General features: G+C 39.2%; 1 protein-coding gene across 1 annotated transcript in view; it reads left to right on the top strand.

Moving 5' to 3' along the window:
* The first annotated feature begins 3724 nt into the window (after positions 1 to 3724).
* ATP10D (ATPase phospholipid transporting 10D (putative)) overlaps positions 3725 to 25934 on the top strand; it is a 452340-nt gene continuing 430130 nt past the window's right edge. Inside the window, exon 1 of the mRNA XM_053703992.1 lies at positions 3725 to 3889. The gene's annotated coding sequence lies outside the window, so the exon portion shown is untranslated. The remainder of the gene's footprint in view (positions 3890 to 25934) is intronic.

Genomic DNA, 25934 nt, shown 5'->3' with positions numbered 1-25934 from the left:
GCGTTATCACCTATTCAAGTGTATAGGAACAGTAGATTCAAGGGGATATTGAGGGATACTATCCTCAAGTTAGGGTCTTAACTTTGGTGTCATTTGAGTCTGTTCAATATATTTGGGTAGTAGTCACTAATTGACACAAAGCCTAGTTTTTATAGGTCAGATGTTAATATGATGTATGTGTTTGCCATTTTCACCTATAGGAGTGAAAAGGAGCAGTGCATTTAGAGGGCTCTTGCGGGGTCCTATCCCCAATTTAGGGTCCAATTTAAGTTTGATATAATTGGATTCTGCTCAGTCTGAGGTTTACTTGGATAGTAGTCAGTAAGTGACACAAAGAAAAGTTTTTATAGGGCAGATATTTATATGATGTGAGCATTTCCATTATCACAAATGAGAGTGGAAAGGGGCAGTTGATTCAGGGGCCTCTTGATGGGTCCTATCCCCAAATTAGGGTCTTAACTTTAGTGTCATTCGATTCTACTCAGTCTGTGGTATACTACAGTAGTAGTCACTAAGTGAAACAAAGCCTAGGTTTTTTTTATAGGGAAGGTGTCTAGATGATGCATGTTTTGGCATTATAACCTATGAGAGTGGATCAGGGCAGTGCATTCAGGAGGCTCTTGAGGGGTCCTATCCCCAAGTTAGGGTCCTAAGTTTGATGTCATTTGATTCTGCTCTCTCTGGGGTTTACTTGGATAGTAGTCACTAAGTGACACAAAGCCTAGTTTTTATAGGGCAGGTGTAAGTATGATGTAAGTATTTGCATTAACACCTATAAAAGTGAATTGGGGCAGTGCATTCAGGGGGCTTTTGAGGGGTCCTATCCCCAAGTTAGGGCCTTAACTTTAGTGTCATTCAATTTTACTCAGTCTGGGGTATATTTGAGTAGTAGTCACTAAGTGACACAAAGCCTAGTTTTTATAGGGCAGATGTTTATATGATGTATACATTTGCATTATCACCTATGAGAGTGGATAGGGCAGTGCATTTATAGGGCTCTTGTGGGGTTCTATACCCAAGTTAGGGTTCAAAGTTTGATGCCATTGGATTCTACTCTATCTGGGGTTTACTTGGATAGTAGTCACTAAGTAACACAAAGCCTAGTTTTTATAGGGCATATGTTTATATGACGTCTTCATTTGCATTATCACCTATGAGAGTGGATAGGGGCAGTGTATTCAGGGGGCATTTGAGGGGTCCTATCCCCAAGTAAGGGTCTTAACTTTAGTGTCATTCGATTCTATTCTGTCTGGGGTATACGTGCGTAGTAGTCACTAAGTGACACAAAGCCTAGTTTTTATAGGGCTTTATATGATGTATGTATAACCTATAAAAGTAGATATGGGCAGTGCATTCAGGGGGCTTTCGAGGGTCCAATCCCCAATTTAGGGTCTTAACTTTGGTGTTATTTGATTAGGCTCCGTCTGGGGTATATTTGGGTAGTAGTCATTAAGTGACACAAAGCCTAGTTTATATAGGGCAGGTGTTTATATGATGTATACATTTGCTTTTATTATCACTTATGATAGTGGATAAGGGCAGTGCATTCAGGGGGCTCTTGAGGGGTCCTATCCCCAAGTTAGGGTCTTAACTTTAGTGTCATTCGATTCTACACAGTCTGGGGTATATTTGAGTAGTAGTCACTAAGTGACACAAAGCCTAGTTTTTATAGGGCAGATGTTTATATGATGTATGCATTTGTATTATCACCATGAGAGTGGATAGGGGCAGTATATTTAGGGGGCTCTTGTGGGGTTCTATCCCCAAGTTAGGGTCCTAAGTTTGATGTCATTGAGTTCTACTCTCTCTGAGGTTTACTTTGATAGTAGTCACTAAGTGACACAAAGCCTAGTTTTTATAGGGCAGATATTTATATGATGTCTTCATTTGCAATTTATGTATTTGCATTATTACCCATGAGAGTGGATAAGGGCAGTGCATTAAGGGTGCTCTTGAGGGGTCCTATCCCCAAGTTAGGGTCTTAACTTTGGTGTTATTTGATTCTGCTTAGTCTGGGGTATACGTGGGTAGTAGTAACTAAGTGACTCATAGCCTAGTTTTTATAGGGCACCTCATTATATGATGTATGTATCACATATAAAAGTGGTTATGGGCAGTGCATTCAGGGGGTTCTTAAGGGTCCTATCCCCAATTTAGGGTCTTAACTTTGGTGTAATTTGATTAGGCTCCATCTGGGGTATATTTGGGTAGTAGTCACTAAGTGACACAAAACCTACTTTTATAGGTCAGATGTTTATACAATGTAGGTGTTTGCCATTATCACCTATGAGAGTGGATAGGGGCAGTGCATTAGGGGGCTCTTGTAGGGTTCTATCCCCAAGTTAGTGTCCTAAGTTTGATGTCATTGGATTCTACTCTCTTGGGGTTTACTTGGATAGTAGTCACTAAGTGACACAAAGCCTAGTTTTTATTGGGCAGATGTTTATTTAATGTCTTCATTTACATTATCACCTATGAGAGTATGTGGAGCAGTGCATTCAGGGGGCTTTTAAAGGGGTCATATCACCAAGTTAGGGACTTAACTTTGGTGTCATTTGATTCTGCTCAGTTTGGGGTACATTTGGGTAGTAATCATTAAGTGACACAAAGCTTAGTTTTATAGGGCAGGTATTTATATGAAGTATGTATTTGTATTATCACCTATGAGAGTGGATATGGGCAGTGCATTCAGGGGGCTCTTGAAAGGTCCTATCCCTAATTTAGAGTCCTAACTTTGGTGTAATTTGATTCTGCTTAACTCTGGGGTATACTTGGGTAGTAGTCACTAAGTGACACAAAGCCTAGTTTTTATCGGCCAGATGTTTATAAAATGTATGTTTTTCCATACATTAGAGTGAATAACGCAGTACATTCAGGGGGCTCTTGCAGGGTCCACTCCTATCCTCAAGTTAGGGTCCTAAGTTTGATGTCATTTGACTCTGCTCTCTCTGGGGTTTACTTGGATAGTACTCACTGTTTATATTATGTTTTCATTTGCATTATCACCTAGGAGAGTGCTCAGTCTGGGGTATATTTGAGGTAGTCATTAAGTTACACAAAGCCTAGTTTTTATAAGGCAGATGTTTATATGATGCATGTATGTTCAATATCATCTATGATAGATGGATAGGGGCAGTGCATTCACGGGGCTCCTGAGGGGCCTAATCCCCGTTATATTCCTAACTTTGATATTATTTTGTTATGCTTAGTCAGGGGTATGGTTGGGTAGTAGTCATTAAGCCACACAAAGCTTATTTTTTATATTTTTTCTTTGTTTTTATTTAACATGGAATTCCCCATCGGATTTTAAATAATGAATAACGAAAACGTGTCTAACTTCAGGTGGGTCCACATTCGCCCATCCCTATTTAAAGTAGATGGTTGACTAAAACAATCCGGTCACGTGACTTTAATACATTTTTTTCTCTCAAAACCATTTTACACTTCCAAAATAACAAATGGTAGCTATTTTCCCACGACAAAAAAGTGAAATAGTCGGAGACTTCAGCAACAAAAAAAAGAGGTACCAAAACGTCTTTTTATCTACACAATTATACAACCCTGCGCCTGATCTCTATGATATGACACACACTAGTGAGAACTTCAGCTCTCAGAGTCTGCACTACCATCTGCTAAAGCAAGAGGCGCGCTAAGCTATCGTCACTGTACGCACGTTGCTGATTGGATGAGACGCTCCTCCCTAAACCAGAGAGCTAGGGACCTCGGTAAGTGTCAGCCTCTGATCTCGGTCTCGGACTTCCTTCAGTCACCAGCTGCCAAATTGTGTGGTGCTGTGGGAAAATTTGTCCTAGATAAGCGATCGGATATCCAAACAGTGATTCACAATGCGCATACTGATGATTTGAACATACGGATTTATACTGGCATGGTAAGATCAGTGCTGCTTTGTTTATTGTATTGTGAGATTAAATCGTTTAAGGCGCTTGTATTTACCGTTAACTCGCTTGTATTCTAGAATGGATTGCAGTCGCCTTTTCTGGCAGCCAATGAGTTAAACGAATTGCTAGTGGGGTTTTTTACAACCTCAACCTTATTGAAACCTGTTTGGGTTCATTTATAGCTTGTGCGTATTAACTAAATGAGAACTGGCACAACTCTCAAGTCATATCTCTAGCAGCCTCTAGTTTCCTTTTTGTTATTTGGATTCAGGATCTTTTATTTAGTGTTTATCTTTATCACATTGCCAAGTGTTTATGTGATCGGTTTCAAACACAAATATAAGCATCGTATCATTCTAATTGTATTCACTTTATCCTAACACTGTGAGAGTATAAATACGTTCACTATCAGTTTTGATAAATAGTGGGATGTTCATAGGAAGACAAAATATTACATAAATATTAGTTGTGCTTTATAAATGAGCCCTTTCCCAGGTTTGTCTTGCAAAAAGCAACTGAACCCATGCTATTTAAGGAATGCACTACTAAGTTTGTCTGGCAGTCACCTTTGTTTGCATTGTCTTAATTTTTTCTTCTGACCTGAAGGTTTATTACCCCTGTTAGCTAACCAAGCAGATCCAGAGGACCCACATTCTCCCTTTTTTTTAAATTATTTTTTTTTCTGCATTACTTTTTCTTATTTATTTTTTACGACTTTAGTAAAACATTTTTGGAATTCTTAATTAAACTTTATAGAACATTTGGTAAAATCTTAGTTTAGCGTTCTAAATGATTTTCTCAGCCATATTTCATTATTTTCCTACAAAAATTGGCGTGGGGGTTCAGATGATGGCTACCAACAATGCTGCAATGTTTGTGTCTCCAGAAACAAAAAGGGGAGCCCTATTTTGGGGTGTAAAGTCCCTGTTTTCCCCATAGAGTCTAGACTTTCCACAGCCAGCCAGCTCTGCTCACCTACATGGATACATTGTATCAAACACTCAGCCTACAGGTTTTTATACATTTGTAACTGTTTACTGTACACAGACACTTAAAGTGAATGTAAATTTTGATGCTAAAGTGCCCGGTTTTTAAAACTTTGATTAAAAACAGGGGCACTTTAATTCATAAAAATTTACATTTCACTCCTGTTGTGACAAAAAACTTACCTTTTAAACTTCACAGCAGCTCCAGCTTTCTCCGGTCTCACAAGCCATTTCTGATGTCAGAAATGATTGATAGGTCATTCTCCAATCACAGCTTCCCCCCCCGGGGGATTCAGTGTCTGATTCACTGCTGTGATTGGAGGAAGCCGATGCCTCATTTTAGACCCAGGAAGAGGCTTTGAAACAGGTGGAGGAAGCTGGAGCTGCTGTGAAGATTAAAAGGTAAGTTTTTTTTCACAACAGGAGTGAAATGTAAATTTTTATGAATTAAAGTGCCCCTGTTTTTAATCAAAGTTTTAAAAACCGGGCACTTTAGCATCAAAATTTACATTCACTTTAAAGCAGCCCTGTCAGTAACAACTGTACAAACTGCTGAGGAAATAATGTTCACACAGCCTTAAAGGGCAGGATAGCACCTGGTCACACAGTCTTAAAGGGACAGACAAAAAAACACACAGCCTTGAAAGGGTCAACTAGCACAACACGCACACAGTGTTATAGGGACAGATTGCAGTAATGTTTATACAGCGCAACCTTAAAGGGCAGCTCGACACGGCTGTGGAAAGTCTATGGGGAAAACAGGGACTTTACACCCCAAAATAGGGCTCCCCTTTTTGTTCCTGGAGACACAAACATTGCAGCATTGTTGGTAGCCCTCATCTGAACCCCCACGCCAATTTTTGTAGGAAAATAATGAAATATGGCTGAGAAAATCATTTAGAACGCTAAACTAAGATTTTACCGAACATTTTATTTAACAAGATATAAAACCCAAAACGTTTCTTTCATGATTCAGACAGAACATGCAATTTTAAACAACTTTCTAATTTACTTCTATTATTGATATTTTGTTGTTCTCTTGGAATCTGTTGTTGAAAAGTAGGGACGTATGTTTAGAAGTCGGCCCATTTCTGGTGCACTGCATGGCAGCAGTTTTGCAAAAATGTTATTTATTTGCAAGAGCATTAGAGGGCAGAACTATTTCCTGCCATTTAGTGCTCAATATGCCTACCTAGGTATCTCTTCAACACAGAATATCATGGGAGTGAAGCATATTTGATAATAGAAGTCAATTGGAAACTTAAATCATATGCTCTGATCACAAAAGAACCTTTTTGGGTTTCATATCCCTTTTAATGTCTGGTATTCAGCAATGAGTTGTGCATAAATATTTAACAACTACCCATTTACTACCCATTCCCCAGCTTTGCACAACCAACATTGTTAGATTAATACACTTTATATCATTTAAACCTTCTGCCTGTTTCAAAGGCTCTATTAACAGCCTCTTAATCACATGCTTTTGTATTTGCTTTTCACAACAGGAGACTGCTAGTTCATGTGGGCCATATAGATAACAACGTGTTCACGCCCGGGGAGTTATTTAAGAGTTAGCACAACACAGTACTAAATGCAACTCAATAGATTTTAAACAGTCACAGTCATGTGATCAGGGGGCTGTCAGAATATGCATAGATACAAGGTAAACACAGAGCTAAAAAGTATATCAATATAACTGTGTTGGTTTTGCAAAACTGGGGAATTGGTAATAAAGGGATTATCTATCTTTTACAACTAACAATTCTATTGTAGACTGTCCCTTTTTAAAGAGCAAAACATGCTCTAATGTGCAAGGAGCATTTTGTTATTGCACTCTAGCTTGCATAGAACTATGTGCAACTAGCTGCAAAAAACGTTAAACACATAGTTAAAATAAGTTCAAGAAGAGCAAAGCACTACTGGGCTCTAGCTGAACACATCTAGTGAGAAAATGTCACGTTCCCACAGTACAGTGGAGATTTAAGTCCAGTGACGGCCATAAGCTGATAACAAAGGTTGTTTTTACTGTATAAGCTGATCAATACATTTCTTTTACCCTATTTGCGTCCCTGACGATTGTCTGTCTGGACTCTGTATTACAATTAAACCATCCACTTGATAATTTTTTTTTTTTTTTATATTGCTATGTTGCATCATTTTCATTCTAAGGCTATATGTAGTAATTAAATGTCATTTATATTTCATACTTGTGTAGTGAGTTGGCACAATAGATTATAATTATTATTATTATTACTACACTGTTTGCATTGATACATATGTGATGGTTGACCTCAAAAAATAATTTGGTACACTGAGAATGGACTATGGGATAAACAAGCTTGTATTACGTATTAATCTTATTAGTTTTTATTGTATTTGTGGCATGATTTTTATTTAAGAGTTAGGCAAAATATTATTTTCTTTGTTAATATTACGGTCATTTTCATCAATAATTTTACAAATCACTATAAAATTGTTAAAGACAAAGGGACATATCGGCGCAAAAATAATATGCACTAATGCCCTAGAGCACGGTTCTTCAAACCACCGGTCACAATACCATGTTTACTGGTTCATGACTAGTTTATTTTGTATGAGAGTATGGTATGTGTGTGTGTTATTTCTTTTTACAAAACGTTCATATTTGACTACAATCGGGAATAAAGTATGCACACATTTTCGTCCATTGGTTTTCAAACCTGTCCTCAGGCCTCCATAACAGGACATATTTTGAGGATATCTGAACTAGAGCACAGGTGAAATTATCAGCCGATTAGTAAACATGGTTATTAACCTGCTCTCATCCAATCCTGAAAACCTGACCTGTTGGGGAGGCCTAAGGACAGGTTTGAAAATCAGTGTTTTAGTCACCTTGCCAAAAAATTCAGCTATCTTCTTGTATGTTACTCCAGACATTTTTCACAATATTTTGCCTCTGAAAATGGCCCCCATTTTAATTTACTCTTCATAGACCGCCTGTCTGGTGCTGTGTTTTTAAAAAATACGTCACAGAGTTATTGTCAAATTACAACCTATTTATTAGGACTGTACTCCTGTGCCTTATCCATTGATAGAGCACACTATATAAAGGTGCATGTTGCTATAGATCGGTTTGTTATTTGTCAAAAAATAATAAAAGCAGCACCAGACAGGTGTGCTGTGAAGATTAAATCAGGCCATTTTAGGGGGCAAAATATAGTGAGTCTGACTATGCTTATTAATTGTGCACACACTGCACAACTATGTTAAAATAAAAATCAAGATAAATAAAATGTTGGGTGGTGTTTACTGCTTAGAAGGAACAATGCATTACATCTTAGCAGAGCAGATGCAGGACCAGAACTATGTTTAACCAATTTTGGGTTAGACACATTTACGGGTGATCATTGGTGAAAGAATAAAAATGCTCAAATTAGAGCATATTAGTTTTTCATTAGTATTTAATTAGTAGTGTATCTCTATAACCTTTTTTTCTAAAAACAGGAAATGAGGTAATTTTAAACACAAAGGAAACAGGAAATTCTTAAATTAAACTTCTGACATCAGTGATATCATGTATATAATAGCATTGCATATAATTAAAAGCAATTTCTAGTACACTTTTATTATTTGATTTTGCTGTACTAAGAGGATTTGACTAAAGAAGTAATGGCTATGAATTAGATTTAATTGTATTGCATTTTTACTTACATTGCTACTGTGTTTAAACATGTCTTGGTGTCTCCATGCTGTTTCCTGAGGAGAATATTTTGACTGCTGTGTCAGTGCTGGAACAGTGCAGTCTTAAAGGAACATGAATCTAAAAAATAATTTTACTTTATGCATGGAAAATATTAAATCGCCATATAAGTTGAAAAATGACATGCTCTAATTCGTTAGATGTAGTTTTCAAACGAGAGACCCTGCACTGCTGTGTGTTTAACCTTCACAAAAGGGTTACACACACACAGTACTGCTCGGGACCTGCAGGGCACTACTGGTCCCAAGTGAAAACTGCTACTGATCCAATCAGCAATGCTTTGCGGGGGTTAAACTTACAGTAGTGCAGGGTCACTAGTCCTAAAATGACATGTTCTAACTAATTACAGATGGCCCTTTAAGTTTAAAAGCCATTTAAACAGCTTTGAACATTTTAAATAGTGAATTATTTAAAAAAAAACCAAAAAAAAAAAACCCCTTAATTTTTGTCCATAGCTCTTCCCTAGTGCGTCCCTCAGCTCTATTGGTGAGCAGTGGCATGCAATATTTTAAAGCTTGACAAATGTATTCAAAATCTAGATACTAGCCTATAAATTTAGGGGCCAGAAGCTTTTTGCCATCATATTGATAGATATAGCAAATGCAAAGTGTCTTGGGGGGTGTAAATCAGTGCGCTAGGGCCCATTATTGATAAAATGTATCAAATGTGAGTGTAAATCGGGGTGCTAGGGTACAATTTTAAGGCGCCAGGTACTTGGGTTTGTTAAGCCTTTTTTTTTTTTTGAAAGGTCCCATGATTAGGTAAAAGTACAATTTAGTTAAAGGGACAGTCAACACTTCCGTTAACATTATTTGATATTGAAAAATAAAAACCGAAGATCCGCCTGCACTATACCCCGTCTACCTTGCCGCCTTGCTTCTGTACTAATCACCGTCGCTAACTTCTCTAATACCAGGTAAATATGGCAGCCGAACTCCCCCCACCGTTGCGTAGCTGCCTTCTTCTTCAAATGATCAGCAAATCAGAATCCAATCCTCGGTCAGAAATTGCACGCGCTTATCAGCAAGGACAACCCAGGTTGTTCACCAAAAATGGGCCAGCATCTAAACTTACATTCTTGCATTTCAAATAAAGATAGCAAGAGAATAAAGAAAATTTGATAATAGGAGTAAATTAGAAAGTTGCTTAAAATTTCACACTCTATCTGAATCACGAAAGAAAAAAAAATTGGGTTCCCTTTAAGAAGATGAGCAAGGCCTGTAATTTTCATCCTAGGTATACCTCAACTATGAGAGACAAAATGTGGAAACAAATCCAGACAATCACATTGTCTGATTTGGAAATAATTTATTTGCAAATTATGGTGGAAAATAAGTATTTGGTCAATATCAAAAGTTCATCTCAATACTTTGTTATATATCCTTTGTTGGCAATGACAGAGGTCAAACGTTTTCTGTAATTCTTCAAAAGGTTGTCACACACTGTTGCTGGTATGTTGGCCCATTCCTGCATGCAGATCTCCTCTAGAGCAGTGATGTTTTGAGGCTGTCTCTGGACAACACAGACTTTCTTTTTTTTTATTTTTTTTTATTTGAGGTTTGAAATAAGGCATACAGAAAACATAGGACAATATAACACAGTATTGCTAAAATACATAAATATCATGGTTTCAAGTATACAGTATATATTTCTAAAACAGAAGTCCACGAATATAGTGAATAATTCAGATGCCTAATGGTCAGCTACCCTCCGTGATGACATAAGAGGTCACTTATGGGCCTCATCACTGCAAATTCTAAGAGAAGGAGGTTATTCCCAATAATGGAGACCACTTTTGGATCTCAACTGATAAACCTCATTTTTTAGTAAACATTCTAAAATAATCTGTTATAGACACAACTATGGATAATATTAATAAGATAAGGTAAATTGAGAATATTTGGTGCCAGCTAGGTAAAATAATACTATCGTGCACTGTAATATAGATTTTTCGTGCTGACCCACTTAGAGAAAGGGACAATCTCAGGACTTTTTTATGTAACAATCAAGCATGAACAAGGCGAGCATAGAAATTATTTATATAGACAACCTCAGCTCAAACCTAGAATCATTTCACAGAAGGTAGCGTTGAGAGACAATGGAGGAAAAAAAAAAGATGAGATATGAGAGTGGGGAAAGAACTAGTGTAAAGAGAAGATATTGCCTGAGAATAGAGACGAGTGAGTAGAGAAAGATAGTTAAAAGGACAGTCAAGTTAAAAAAATAAAAATAGGGCATGTAATTTTAAACAACGTTCTAATTTACTTTTATCACAAATTTTTCTTTGTTCTTTTGATATTCTTAGTTGAAAGCTAAACCTAGGGGTTCATATGCTAATTTCTTAGGCCTTAAAGGCCGCCACTAATCTGAATGCATTTTGACAGTTTTTCACAACTAGAGGGCATTAGTTCATGTGTTTCATATAGATAAGATTGAGCTCACGCACGTGGATTTACCGAGGAGTGAGCACTGATTGGATAAAATGCAAGTCTGTAAAAAGAACTGAAATAATGGGCAGTCTGCAGAGGCTTAGCTACAAGATAATTACAGAGGTAAAATGTGTATTATTATACCTGTGTTGGTTATGCAAAACTGGGGAATGGGTAATAAAGGGATGATCTATTTTATTAAACAGTAATTCTGGTGTTGACTATCCCTTTAAGAGTGAGAAGGGAGAGATGATAATTATTAAAAAAAAAAAATCTCCAGGTCTGCTATGACCTTCCATGACTGTCAGCACTCTGCATTCTCTATGTTCAACAACTTCCCTTTTCTATCCAGCTGCTGTCTTCCCCAGAACATCTAGTTGATGTTTCTAACTGCTATGAACTTATTTTTGTTAAAGGGACACTGAACCCAAATGTTTTCTTTTGTGATTCATATAGAGCATGCAATTTAAAGCAACTTTCTAATTTACTCCTATAATCAAATTTTCTTCATTCTCTTGGTATCTTTATTTGAAATGCAAGAATGTAAGTTTAGATGCCGGACCATTTTTGGTGAATAACCTGGGTTATTCTTGCTGATTGGTGGATAAATTCATCTACCAATAAAAAAGTGCTGTCCAGAGTACTGAACCAAAAAAAAAAAAGCTTAGATGCCTTCTTTTTCAAATAAAAATAGCAAATGAACGAAGAAAATTTGATAATAGGAGTAAATTAGAAAGTTGCTTAAAATTACATGCTCTATCTGCTGAATCACAAAAGAAAAAAATTGGGTTTAGTGTCCCTTTAATTTATTACTGTGTATGTAGCATTTACCTTATTATAGTATAAAATAAACACAATATTACAACGCGTTTCACAATGGCTAAACATATGCAAAGAGGGGGTGAAGTAGTGGGTGTGATTAGAAGTGGCAAGTAAAAATTTGTCCTGGCTAGTAGCTTAGGACCTGAAATTTATTTATTTATATATATATATATATATATATATATTTAAAAAACAAAAGCATTGTACAAGAGTCAGTGTACATGGTTTCCACTTGTGGTACCAAATGTATGTAGGTTACAGTGGCTTACTAAAACAGGATAAAGTTCAGTTAAGGGGTTCAAAATCATTTGAGTGAGCAGCAATTCCTCTAATTGAGACCAACCACCGCCACCTAAATGTGGATTACCAAAGTCCAGTTCTTGTGTGGTTTACCTTGAAAGCAGACAAGTAATACCACACTTTATATTAATCTAGTACAGACAGAAAAAAGAAATGTCTTTTTATAACAAATGTTCCAACATTCATAATATTTAGTAACTGATAAAACAAATATACTAGTTCACTGTTTAATGATTTATCACTCCCCAAAGAATAAGAGGAAGCTGTGTTGTCTCGAGGAATATATGTAGGAACCACCCCTTTAATGTATGTTTTAAAGGGACATAAGTGTAAAAATAAAATGCTCTAATGTGTTAAAGCATTTTATTATTGCACTGTTGTTTGCTTATAACTAAGGGCCCTATTCTCTAAATATGTCTAAACAGACACTATTATCCAAAAAGGCTCGTCCGTATTGTGATGTCTTTAACAGGATTTGACAAAAGGTATTTTTTAGCCTGTTTGTTGCTTCTTCTTCTTCATATCCAGAACAATGCATAGCTAGATATACACAACCATTACAATCTAATGCTGAAAAAGAGCCCACAAAGATTTTGTGTGGCTTCTTTCTATACAGATGTATAGAGCGTTAATTTATTGCACGCCCACAAAGGGGGAAATTTGCCCGTTTACGGGCATGCATTAAATAATCAGTCATTACAAGTGGCTGGTTATTGCTACCGCAAGCTCACAGCAATTAGCGCTTACAGAATCAACCAAAGATCAGATCTCTGGTTAATTTTATAAATGTGCCCCAAATGCCCCCAAAATACAATGGTGTATAAAATAACTACATAAGGGAGTTTTTGGGGGCTTAAGTTGGTGGGTGTGAGGTGTTTAAAAAAACAAAAACAGCAGTAGAAAATTCCTTTACATTGCTAGAGGAACTGTGTGTTCCCGGTAAATAAAGATATGCTTATATAAATATATATTCGTGTTAATATGTGTGTATATACACATATTAACACACAAATATATTGTATATGTATATTGTCTTATACAGGTTTGGTTCCAGACCACTGCAATAAAGATAATATATATAGTGAGTATATATTATTTTTTTTTTTGTTTTGTTATCCCAGTGTATATACCTTAATTAAAAAATGCTTTATTTTTGTACGTGTGTATTTATGTCAATATATTATGGAAAAATGTATCCAATAGACTTGCTCGATACTGGGTTTCCTCAAACGCTCATTTTGTAAAAAGAGCACTATCTGTGAAGCGCAATAAAATGAGTATGCCTGTACTCTGACTGAAGACAGATCACAAGATTGTTGTACAGGGTGACTGGAAAGTAAATAAAACGCTGATTCTTCAAATATGGCTTCAGCCACCTGTGTTGGGAATATTTTTGGTGTTTCTGCAGAATCGGTTAAAGGGCCATAAAATAAAGTAAAATCGTATAATCAACAAATGCATATTAAAAAGCATTTAGGCCAGCTCACGCGAACCTGTCCGCCCTGGATTGCAGAATGCGGGCAGCTTATTGCAGCAATACACTGCTGTATTTAACATTGCACAAGCGTTTCTTTGTGCAATGCCACCCCCTGCTCGCGCTAGCCCAATGGCACGTGAGTAGGGGTTTGTCACTCACCCCGGGTGAATGTACCTGGGGGTGATTTAATCCGTCCGCTAATAGGTGGCATACTGGTTAGGAAACTGTGGTCTGAATGCTGCTTCCTATCTTTTGGCTGCAGGCTCGAAAATGCGTGACTACATCGATCGGCCCCTAGAGCTGCATACGCAGCTTGATAAATGGGGGGGGCTTTTAAAATAAGCAGATTATTTTTTAATTTCTTTAAGTTTTCTGACAAATTTCAAATTTAGTTCCTTTTTACTTTCCCCTTGCATCATCTGAGAGCCATCAGCCAATCACAAAATGCAGATACGTATGTACTGTAGGGGTGCCTAAAATAATCGATTCTGCGATGCATCGCGATGCAGCCTGTTAACGATGCTGCATCGATGCAGTGCAGATCAGAATCGATTCAGGGGTGACATCATCGCGCAACGTCACGTGACCCCGCCTCTCTCACATAGCAGACGAGCCGACAGCATTTGTGTCAGGATTAATCTGGTTACAGCCCCCAGCTACACCACATCAGGACTTGCTGTGCACTCTGCGCAGATACCTGACCCAGAGAGCATTACCAATAGACCTCCTCTCACATGTTCCGGTCAGGAATTTTTATGACACCTATCCTAAAGAGCCGACAGCAGCCTCATGTAAACAGTGAATCTTTTCTTGTATTATAGATTCACTGTTTACTGTTGCGGTCTCTGCTGCATGTTTCCTCTCTGTCAGACCCCTAGCCCAAAGGAGCATTTGAGGGTTGCTATTAGATACAGCAAGTCAAAAGTTTTACAGCAACCCTCAAATGCTCGTTTGGGCTAGGGGTCTGACAGAGAGGAAACATGCAGCAGAGACCGCAACAGTAAACAGTGAATCTATAATACAAGAAAAGATTCACTGTTTACATGAGGCTGCTGTCGGCTCTTTAGGATAGGTGTCATAAAAATTCCTGACCGGAACATGTGAGAGGAGGTCTATTGGTAATGCTCTCTGGGTCAGGTTTCAGATGTCTGCATGTACTCTGTGAGAATGTTTGAGTGAGTACACTGCTGCTGGTTTTCCTTTGTAAAATAAATCTACACATACATATCTGTGCATATTGTAGCATTATGTTTATAAGTGCTCTTCCATCTTACACAGTTGTTTAAAAGATTATTATATATACACACACACACTATATATATATATATATATATATATATATATATAGTGTGTGTATGTATAGATCTCTCTCTCTCTCTCTCTATATATATATAAATAAATGTGTGTATGTGTATATATATATATAAAATATGGAATAGAACAAGATCATGAAAATCATAGGCAGTAATCGTGATGCATCGCGATGCATCGTAGAATCGAATCGTATCGAATCGTTACGATGATAATCGTAATCGAATCGAATCGTGAGACAAGTGAAGATGCGCAGCTCTAATGTACTGTGAATTCTTGTACATGCTCAGTAGGAACTTGTGTGTGTGTGTGTGTGTGTGTGTGTGTATATATATATATATATATATATATACAACACACAGAGAAAACCCAGCACTCACTTACAAACTCTCAGCTAAGATTTAAAAGCAAAAATGGAAAAGTTAGTTACCGCATCTGGCCAAATGGGACAAGCCCAGGTACCTCGTCAAGGTCCTTTCCAATACCTGGGACCCTAAAACAGCCACACAATGCAAGCTTTCAAATCCAAACAAACTGGGAACAAGGGAAGGGTGCACAGGCATATGTAATCACCCTAGACATATACAAAACACGGAAGGGAACTGCACTCTCATACCGGACTGGGTACACATCCCATGACCCTGCAACATGCTCAGCCCTGGGTGCCACTGGCACTCAGAGGAAGCTGTGCTGTCCCCAGAGTCACAGGCAGTTAACTCCAGACAGGTTAACTCCAGACAAGCTTGCATTGTGTGGCTGTTTTAGAGTCCCAGGTATTGGAAAGGACCTTGACGAGGTACCTGGGCTTGTCCCATTTGGCCAGATGCGGTAACTAACCTTTCCATTTTTGCTTTTAAATCTTAGCTGAGAGCTTGTAAGTGAGTGCTGGGTTTTCTCTGTGTGTTGTATTAATTTGTTTTGTAATTTTCCCTATGGTTCTTGCACCCAGACCTGTCTGGAGTTAACTGTCTGTGACTCTGGGGACAGCACAGCTTCCTGTGAGTGCCAGTGGCACCCAGGGCTGAGCATGTTGCAGGGTCATGGGATGTGTACCCGATCCGGTATGTGAGTGCAGTTCCCTTCTGTGTTTTGTGTGTATGTATGTATGTATGTATGTGTATGTGTGTGTGTATGTATGTATGTGTATATGTATGTATGTGTATATGTATGTATGTGTATGTGTATATGTATGTATATATATTGATATTGATATACTGTGCACATTTTGATAATTGTGATTTCAGCAGTTTTCATGCTGGGTTTAATGGGGAAGCAGGAGGACTGTTACAACAGACCCCCAAAAAATCTGCAAATACTAATTGGGAGCCAGGAGGTATATTTTAGGATTTATGATTTCCTGGCTCTGTGTAAGTTCCTATCAAACCTCACCCTTTTTAATTACTTATCAAAGAAAGTGGTTATTTTGTGAGTCTCTAGAGTTGGCTTTAAAACAGCCATATTGAATTACGTATAGAATTGTAGCTGCAACGGGTTAAACAGATAGTTACAGTCAGCTCCACATCAGCAATGTGCTACTGAAACATAGCTGAGCACATCTGGTGAGCCAATGATAAGAGACATGTACATAGCAACCATTCAGCAGCTAGCTCCCAGTAGTAGATTGCTGTGCCTGAGCCTACCTAGGTATGCTTTTCGACAAAGGATACCAAGATAATCTTGATAGTAGAACCAAAGTCTTTTTTTAAAATTACATGCTCTATCTGAACCATGAAAGTCTAATTTTTACTTTCATTGTCTGCAAGAAAAATAAATTATCGCCTAAATCTATCTTTCACAGAAAACTTTGGACTCCAGGAGATTTAGTACACTCAACAGTAAAAATAGTAAAAGTTTATCCTTAGGCCTTTTTGACAAAATCAGATTTACATCTGCTGTAGCTAAACCCTAAACATATGCTCTGTTGTGGTGAGTGTGTAAAACAAACAGTCGGAGGCATAGCTGAGAACCAGCCATGCATAATCCTACTCATAATGCTGCTTTTTAGCACACTGTTACTATTTCAACTCGCTAGACTAGTACAGCAGCCTGAAAGACTGACCAGCTGTGAGATTTGATTTAAATTTCCAACTTGTAGTTGGCAAATGTTTTGGCACATTCATAAAAATAACAATTGTTGGACAAAAATTAGTTGAAAACAATTGTTTCAACATTGTGTACGTGATTGTTTAATTGAGAATAAACAAACAAACAAACATTGTGCTGCTGTATAGTTTTTTTTATTTTGGAAACTAAATGAAAATCCCAACATTTTCAATCTATTGAAGTGTACACGAATCCACTGTTCATTTTCCTATTTCATACATTTACCTCGTAGCTTTAAAATGTTAGTATGGTACTTACAACTGTATACAATCATATTTATAAACATCAGGATACGGCCAGTGACTGGCACATAAATGTGTACACCTGCTCATTTGCTAACTCGTTTTTAGCAATGTCCCTTTATATAGTTTAAAAATAAAACACTTAAATTGCATACTTTTTATTGTAAGTAGAATTAAAATGTTTTCTCCAACATTGGTGTGTCCGGTCCACGGCGTCATCCTTACTTGTGGGAATATCTCTTCCCCAACAGGAAATGGCAAAGAGTCCCAGCAAAGCTGGCCATATAGTCCCTCCTAGGCTCCGCCCACCCCAGTCATTCTCTTTGCCGTTGCACAGGCAACATCTCCACGGAGATGGTTAAGAGTTTTTTGGTGTTTAAATGTAGTTTTTTATTCTTCTATCAAGTGTTTGTTATTTTAAAATAGTGCTGGTATGTACTATTTACTCTGAAACAGAAAAGGATGAAGATTTCTGTTTGTGAGAGGAAGATGATTTTAGCAGACAGTAACTAAAATCGATTGCTGTTTCCACATAGGACTGTTGAGATGAAGTAACTTCAGTTGGGGGAAACAGTTAGCAGACTTTTCTGCTTAAGGTATGACTAGCCATATTTCTAACAAGACCATGTAATGCTGGAAGGCTGTCATTTCCCCTCATGGGGACCGGTATTCCATTTTCTTAGTCAAGCAAACAGAATAAAGGGCTTAATATGGGCTATAAGACTGGTAGACACTTTTATGGGCTAAATCGATTGCTTTATTTGGGCATTTTATACATGTTTATGCTGATAATTCTCATTTATAAACTTGGGGAACGTTTTTTAACGGCAGGCACTATGTTAGACACCTTTTCCAGTCAGGAAGGGCCTTCTCAGTTGTAGGCTGAGCCTCATTTTCGCGCCATTACTGCGCAGTTGTTTTTTGAGAGCAAGACATGCAGATGCATGTGTGAGGATCTGAAAGTAGCTGGAAAAGTTTCTAGAAGGCGTCACTTGGTATCGTATTCCCCTCTGGGCTTGGTTAGGTCACAGCAAAGGCTATAGCTGGGACTGTATAGGGGTTAAATTTGTAAACGGCTCCGGTTCCGTTATTTTAAGGGTTAAAGCTCTGAAAATTGGTGTGCAATACTCTTAATGCTTTAAGACACTGTGGTGAAATTTTGGTAATTTTTGAACAATTCCTTCATACTTTTTCACATATTCAGTAATAAAGTGTTTTCTGTTTAAAATTTAAAGATACAGTAACGGTTTTGTTTTAAAACGTTTTTTTGTGCTTTATTGACAAGTTTAAGCCTGTTTAACATGTCTGTGCCTTCGGATAAGCTATGTTCTATATGTATGAAAGCCAATGTGTCTCCCCATTTAAATTTGTGTGATAATTGTGCCATAGCGTCCAAACAAAGTAAGGACAGTACTGCCACAGATAATGAAATTGCCCAAGATGATTCCTCAGATGAGGGGAGTAAACATGATACTACATCATCTCCTACTGTGTCTACACCAGTTTTGCCCACGCAGGAGGCCCCTAGTACATCTAGCGCGCCAATGCTTATTACCATGCAACAATTGACGGCTGTAATGGATAACTCCATAGCAAATATTTTATCCAAAATGCCTACATATCAGAGAGAGCGCGATTGCTCTGTTTTAAACACTGAAGAGCAGGAGGGCGCTGATGATAATTGTTCTGTCATACCCTCACACCAATCTGAAGGGGCCATGAGGGAGGTTTTGTCAGATGGGGAAATTTCAGATTCAGGAAAAATTTCTCAACAAGCTGAACCTGATGTTGTGACATTTAAATTTAAATTAGAACATCTCCGCGCACTGCTTAAGGAGGTGTTATCTACTCTGGATGATTGTGACAACTTGGTCATTCCAGAGAAATTATGCAAGATGGACAAGTTCCTAGAGGTTCTGGTGCACCCCGACGCTTTTCCTATACCCAAGCGGGTGGCGGACATAGTGAATAAGGAGTGGGAAAAGCCCGGCATACCTTTTGTTCCCCCTCCTATATTTAAGAAATTATTTCCTATGGTCGACCCCAGAAAGGACTTATGGCAGACAGTGCCTAAGGTCGAGGGGGCAGTTTCTACTCTAAACAAGCGCACTACTATTCCTATCGAGGATAGTTGTGCTTTCAAAGATCCTATGGATAAAAAATTGGAGGGTTTGCTTAAAAAGATTTTTGTACAGCAAGGTTACCTTCTACAACCCATTTCGTGCATTGTTCCTGTCACTACAGCAGCGTGGTTCTGGTTTGAGGAACTAGAAAAGTCGCTCAGTAGAGAGACTCCATATGAGGAGGTTATGGACAGAGTTCACGCACTTAAGTTGGCTAACTCTTTTATTTTAGATGCCGCTTTGCAATTAGCTAGATTAGCAGCGAAAAATTCAGGGTTTGCAATCGTGGCGCGCAGAGCGCTTTGGCTAAAGTCTTGGTCAGCGGATGTGTCATCCAAGACAAAATTGCTTAACATCCCTTTCAAAGGTAAAACTCTATTTGGACCAGAATTGAAAGAGATTATCTCAGACATCACTGGGGGAAAGGGAAACGCCCTTCCACAAGATAGGCCTTTCAAGGCCAAGAATAAGTCTAATTTTCGTTCCTTTCGCAATTTCAGGAACGGACTGGCCTCTAATTCTGCATCCTCTAAGCAAGAGGGTAATGCCTCACAACCCAAACCAGCCTGGAAACCGATGCAAGGCTGGAACAAGGGTAAGAAGGCCAAGAAGCCTGCTGCTGCTAACAAAACAGCATGAAGGAGTAGCCCCCGATCCGGGACCGGATCTAGTAGGGGGCAGACTCTCTCTCTTTGCTCAGGCTTGGGCAAGAGATGTTCAGGATCCCTGGGCACTAGAAATAGTTTCTCAGGGTTATCTTCTGGAATTCAGGGAACTACCCCCAAGGGGAAGGTTCCACATGTCTCACTTATCCTTAAACCAAATAAAGAGACAGGCGTTCTTACATTGTGTAGAAGACCTGTTAAAGATGGGAGTGATACACCCAGTTCCACTAAAGGAACAAGGAATGGGATTTTATTCAAATCTGTTCGTAGTTCCCAAAAAAGAGGGAACTTTCAGGCCAATTTTGGACTTGAAGATCCTAAACAAATTTCTCAGGGTACCATCGTTCAAGATGGAAACCATTCGAACGATTCTACCCACTATCCAGGAAGGTCAATTTATGACTACCGTGGATCTAAAGGATGCGTACCTACATATTCCTATCCACAAAGAACATCATCAGTTCCTAAGGTTCGCCTTTCTGGACAAACATTACCAGTTTGTGGCCCTCCCATTCGGGTTAGCCACTGCTCCAAGGATTTTCACAAAGGTACTAGGGTCCCTTCTAGCGGTTCTAAGACCGAGGGGCATTGCAGTAGTACCTTACTTGGACGACATTCTAATACAAGCGTCGTCCCTGTCAAAAGCAAAGGCTCATACAGACATCGTTCTGGCCTTTCTCAGATCACACGGATGGAAGGTGAACATAGAAAAAAGTTCTCTGTCTCCGTCAACAAGAGTTCCCTTCTTGGGAACAATAATAGATTCCTTAGAAATGAGGATTTTTCTGACAAAGGTCAGAAAGTCAAAACTTCTAAGCGCTTGTCAAGTTCTTCATTCTGTTCCATGTCCTTCCATAGCGCAGTGCATGGAAGTAGTAGGGTTGATGGTTGCAGCAATGGACATAGTTCCTTTTGCACGAATTCATCTAAGACCATTACAACTGTGCATGCTCAAACAGTGGAATGGGGACTATACAGACTTGTCTCCAGTGATTCAAGTAGATCAGAAGACCAGAGATTCACTCCGTTGGTGGCTGACCCTGGACCATCTATCCCAGGGAATGAGCTTCCGCAGACCAGAGTGGGTCATTGAAATGGAAACCATTCGAACGATTCTACCCACAATTCAGGAAGGTCAATTTATGACTACCGTGGATCTAAAGGATGCGTATCTACATATCTCTATCCACAAAGAACATCATCAGTTCCTAAGGTTCGCCTTTCTGGACAAACATTACCAGTTTGTGGCCCTCCCATTCGGGTTAGCCACTGCTCCAAGGATTTTCACAAAGGTACTCGGATCCCTTCTAGCGGTTCTAAGACCAAGGGGGCATTGCAGTAGTACCTTACTTGGACGACATTCTAGTACAAGCGTCGTCTCTTTCAATGGCAAAGGCTCACTCAGACATCGTTCTGGCCTTTCTCAGATCTCACGGATGGAAGGTGAACATAGAAAAAAGTTCCCTGTCTCCGTCGACAAGAGTTCCCTTCTTGGGAACAATAATAGATTCCTTAGAAATGAGGATTTTCTTGACAGAAGTCAGAAAGTCAAAACTTCTAAACGCTTGTCAAGTTCTTCATTCTATTCCTCGTCTTTCCGTAGCTCAGTGCATGGAAGTAGTAGGATTGATGGTTGCAGCAATGGACATAGTTCCTTTTGCGCGAATTCATCTAAGACCATTACAACTGTGCATGCTGAAACAGTGGAATGGGGACTATACAGACTTGTCTCCAGTGATTCAAGTAGACCAGAAGACCAGAGACTCACTCCGTTGGTGGCTAACCCAGGATCACCTATCCCAGGGAATGAGCTTCCGCAGACCAGAGTGGGTCATTGTCACGACCGACGCCAGTCTAGTGGGCTGGGGCGCGGTCTGGGAATCCCTGAAAGCTCAGGGACTATGGTCTCGGGAAGAGTCTCTTCTCCCGATAAACATTCTGGAACTAAGAGCGATCTTCAATGCTCTCAGGGCTTGGCCTCAACTAGCAAAGGCCAGATTCATAAGATTCCAATCAGACAACATGACGACTGTTGCGTATATCAATCATCAGGGGGGAACAAGGAGTTACCTGGCGATGAAAGAAGTGACCAAAATAATTCAATGGGCGGAGGATCACTCCTGCCACCTATCTGCGATCCACATCCCAGGTGTGGAAAACTGGGAAGCGGATTATCTGAGTCGTCAGACATTCCATGCGGGGGAGTGGGAACTCCACCCGGAGATCTTTGCCCAACTAACTCAATTATGGGGCATCCCAGACATGGATCTGATGGCGTCTCGTCAGAACTTCAAGGTTCCTTGCTACGGGTCCAGATCCAGGGATCCCAAGGCGACTCTAGTAGATGCACTAGTAGCACCTTGGACCTTCAACCTAGCTTATGTGTTCCCACCGTTTCCTCTCATTCCCAGGCTGGTAGCCAGGATCAAACAGGAGAGGGCCTCAGTGATCTTGATAGCTCCTGCGTGGCCACGCAGGACTTGGTATGCAGACCTGGTGAATATGTCATCGGTTCCACCATGGAAGCTACCTTTGAGACAGGACCTTCTTGTTCAGGGTCCATTCGAACATCCAAATCTGGTCTCCCTCCAGCTGACGGCTTGGAGATTGAACGCTTGATTCTATCAAAGCGTGGGTTTTCAGATTCTGTGATAGATACTCTGGTTCAGGCCAGAAAACCCCTAACTAGAAAGATTTACCATAAAATATGGAAAAGATATATCTGTTGGTGTGAATCCAAAGGATTCCCATGGAATAAGATAAAAATTCCTAAGATTCTCTCCTTTCTACAAGAAGGTTTGGAGAAAGGATTATCTGCAAGTTCTCTAAAGGGACAGATCTCTGCTTTATCTGTCTTACTACACAAAAGACTGGCAGCTGTGCCAGATGTTCAAGCATTTGTTCAGGCTCTGGTTAGGATCAAGCCTGTTTACAGACCTTTGACTCCTCCCTGGAGTTTAAATTTAGTTCTTTCAGTTCTTCAAGGGGTTCCGTTTGAACCTTTACATTCCATAGATATTAAGTTACTATCTTGGAAAGTTTTGTTTTTGGTTGCTATTTCTTCTGCTAGAAGAGTTTCAGAGTTATCTGCTCTGCAGTGTTCTCCGCCCTATCTGGTGTTCCATGCAGATAAGGTGGTTTTGCGTACTAAGCCTGGTTTTCTTCCAAAGGTTGTTTCTAACAAGAATATTAACCAGGAGATAGTTGTACCTTCTTTGTGTCCGAATCCAGTTTCAAAGAAGGAACGTTTGTTACACAATTTGGACGTAGTCCGTGCTCTAAAATTCTATTTAGAGGCTACAAAAGATTTCAGACAAACATCTTCTTTGTTTGTTGTCTATTCTGGTAAAAGGAGAGGTCAAAAAGCGACTTCTACCTCTCTTTCCTTTTGGCTTAAAAGCATCATCCGATTGGCTTATGAGACTGCCGGACGGCAGCCTCCTGAAAGAATCACAGCTCATTCCACTAGGGCTGTGGCTTCCACATGGGCCTTCAAGAACGAGGCTTCTGTTGACCAGATATGTAAGGCAGCGACTTGGTCTTCACTGCACACTTTTGCCAAATTTTACAAATTTTATACTTTTGCTTCTTCGGAGGCTATTTTTGGGAGAAAGGTTTTGCAAGCCGTGGTGCCTTCCGTTTAGGTAACCTGATTTGCTCCCTCCCTTCATCCGTGTCCTAAAGCTTTGGTATTGGTTCCCACAAGTAAGGATGACGCCGTGGACCGGACACACCAATGTTGGATAAAACATAATTTATGCTTACCTTATAAATTACTTTCTCCAAGGTTGTGTCGGGTCCACGACCCCGCCCTGGTTTTTTTAATCAGGTCTGATGAATTATTTTCTCTAACTACAGTCACCACGGTACCATATGGTTTCTCCTATATATATATTTCCTCCTGAATGACTGGGGTGGGCGGAGCCTAGGAGGGACTATATGGCCAGCTTTGCTGGGACTCTTTGCCATTTCCTGTTGGGGAAGAGATATTCCCACAAGTAAGGATGACGCCGTGGACCGGACACACCGTTGGAGAAAGTAATTTATCAGGTAAGCATAAATTCTGTTTTCCCTCAACTCCCTAAGGATTAAGTAATATGTCTGTTCAGGAGTTTAAAGGGACATGAAACCTCAAACTTTTCATCCATGTTTTTATGCGGAGCATACACAACTCTCCATTTTACATCGGTTATCAATTTTGCTTCATTCTCTTAGTATCATTTGTTGAAGGAGGAGCAATGCACAACTGGGATTTAGCTGAACACATCGGTAAGCCAATGAGAAGCATGTATGTGCAGCAACCAATTAGCAGCTAGCTCCGTGCTTCTGAGTCTACCTAGGCATGTTTTTCAACAAAAGATACCAAGAGAATTAAGCAAATGAGATAATAGAAGTAAATTGGAAAGTTCTATAAAATTGTATGCTCTATTTCAACCACAAAGGAAAATGTTGTGTTTCATGTCCCTTTAACTACATGTTGCAGATTGTATAATAAAGCGGAATGCTGCACAGTGAGTCAGAAAATGTTTGAGCCCAACATTATTTTAAATCATATAAAGACAAGCAGATACATTTGTTAAAATTAGCATGAAAAAAGGTTAATTAAAAGCTATATACATTTAACGGGAAATGTTCTGGAAGGGCACATTTTTGTTACACTGATATCTAGATATCTGTTGTGCGCGCTGGCTGATTGGGACGACTCCAACAGAGAGGCTAATTTATTCTGCCTGAAAACTCCAATCCCCCCCCCCCCCAAAAAAAAAAAACCAACAACTTGGCAACTAAGCACTGTGTTCCATTTTTTTTTTTAATTTAAAAAGGTCCCTATTATTTAGGGCGCAGTGAAGAAGAAATTCTTTTTATAGCTGGTTTCTGGCCACTGTAAAACAGAGTAGGGAGAGGGGTATGTTGATATTATTCTCATACTACAACCACAGCTGAGCAGCTTGTCAAAGAAGAGAATCGGCAGCTTCTCTGTGGCAACATAGTGGATATTCTTCTTCCATTTAATCAAACATTATTAAAGGGAAAAATGGATATCCATCATTAAAGGGCCAGTCAATGAATCATAGAAGTTTTTAGGTTTGACTTGAGTGTCCCTTTTAATCACATCCAATTCATACAGCACAATTTTTAAATACATTCATAACTCCTAATACATTCTGAAGATTTCCAAGCTCAACATATTTCCTTCAGTAATCCAGAGGCTCACAAGAATGCATACATGTAAAAGCAGAGAGGGATACTAAGGGATACTAAACCCATTTTCTTCTGCAAGATATGACGAGTCCACGGATTTCATCCTTACTTGTGGATTTATCCTCCTGCTAACAGGAAGGTGGCAAACAGCACCACAGCAGAGCTGTATATATAGCTCCTCCCTTCCCTCCCACCCCCAGTCATTTCTCTTTGCCTGTGTTAGTAATAGGAAGAGGTAAAGTGAGGTGTTAGTTTTTAGTTTCTTCAATCAAGATATTTTTTTATTTTAAAATGGTACCGGTGTGTACTATTTTTTCCTCAGGGAGAAATCATCAGTCTGGATTCCCAAGAGGAATGAAGAGATCCTTTTTTTCTCCCCTGAGGTTGATGATCTTAGCAGGCGTTACTAAGATCCATTCTGGTTACCACAGAGTTCTGAAGGTAGTTGCAAGAAAATCTTCAGTGTGAGAACCGGTGTCCATGCTACAAGCAGCATTGAGGTATGTTCAGACTTTTATTTTCTGATGAGACTTGTTATATCGGAAATGGCTGACATTATTCCCTGTAAGGGAAGGGGTAAGCAGTAGAAATATAAGGTCTTACTTGACCTTACTGGTGCGTACATAATAATTACTT

The sequence above is a fragment of the Bombina bombina genome, chromosome 2 (assembly GCF_027579735.1).
Source record: "Bombina bombina isolate aBomBom1 chromosome 2, aBomBom1.pri, whole genome shotgun sequence".
In the NCBI taxonomy this organism is placed as follows: Eukaryota; Metazoa; Chordata; class Amphibia; order Anura; family Bombinatoridae; genus Bombina; species Bombina bombina.
The sequence above is the reverse complement of the archived record's forward strand: the minus strand, read 5'-3'. Positions and strand labels throughout refer to the sequence as shown.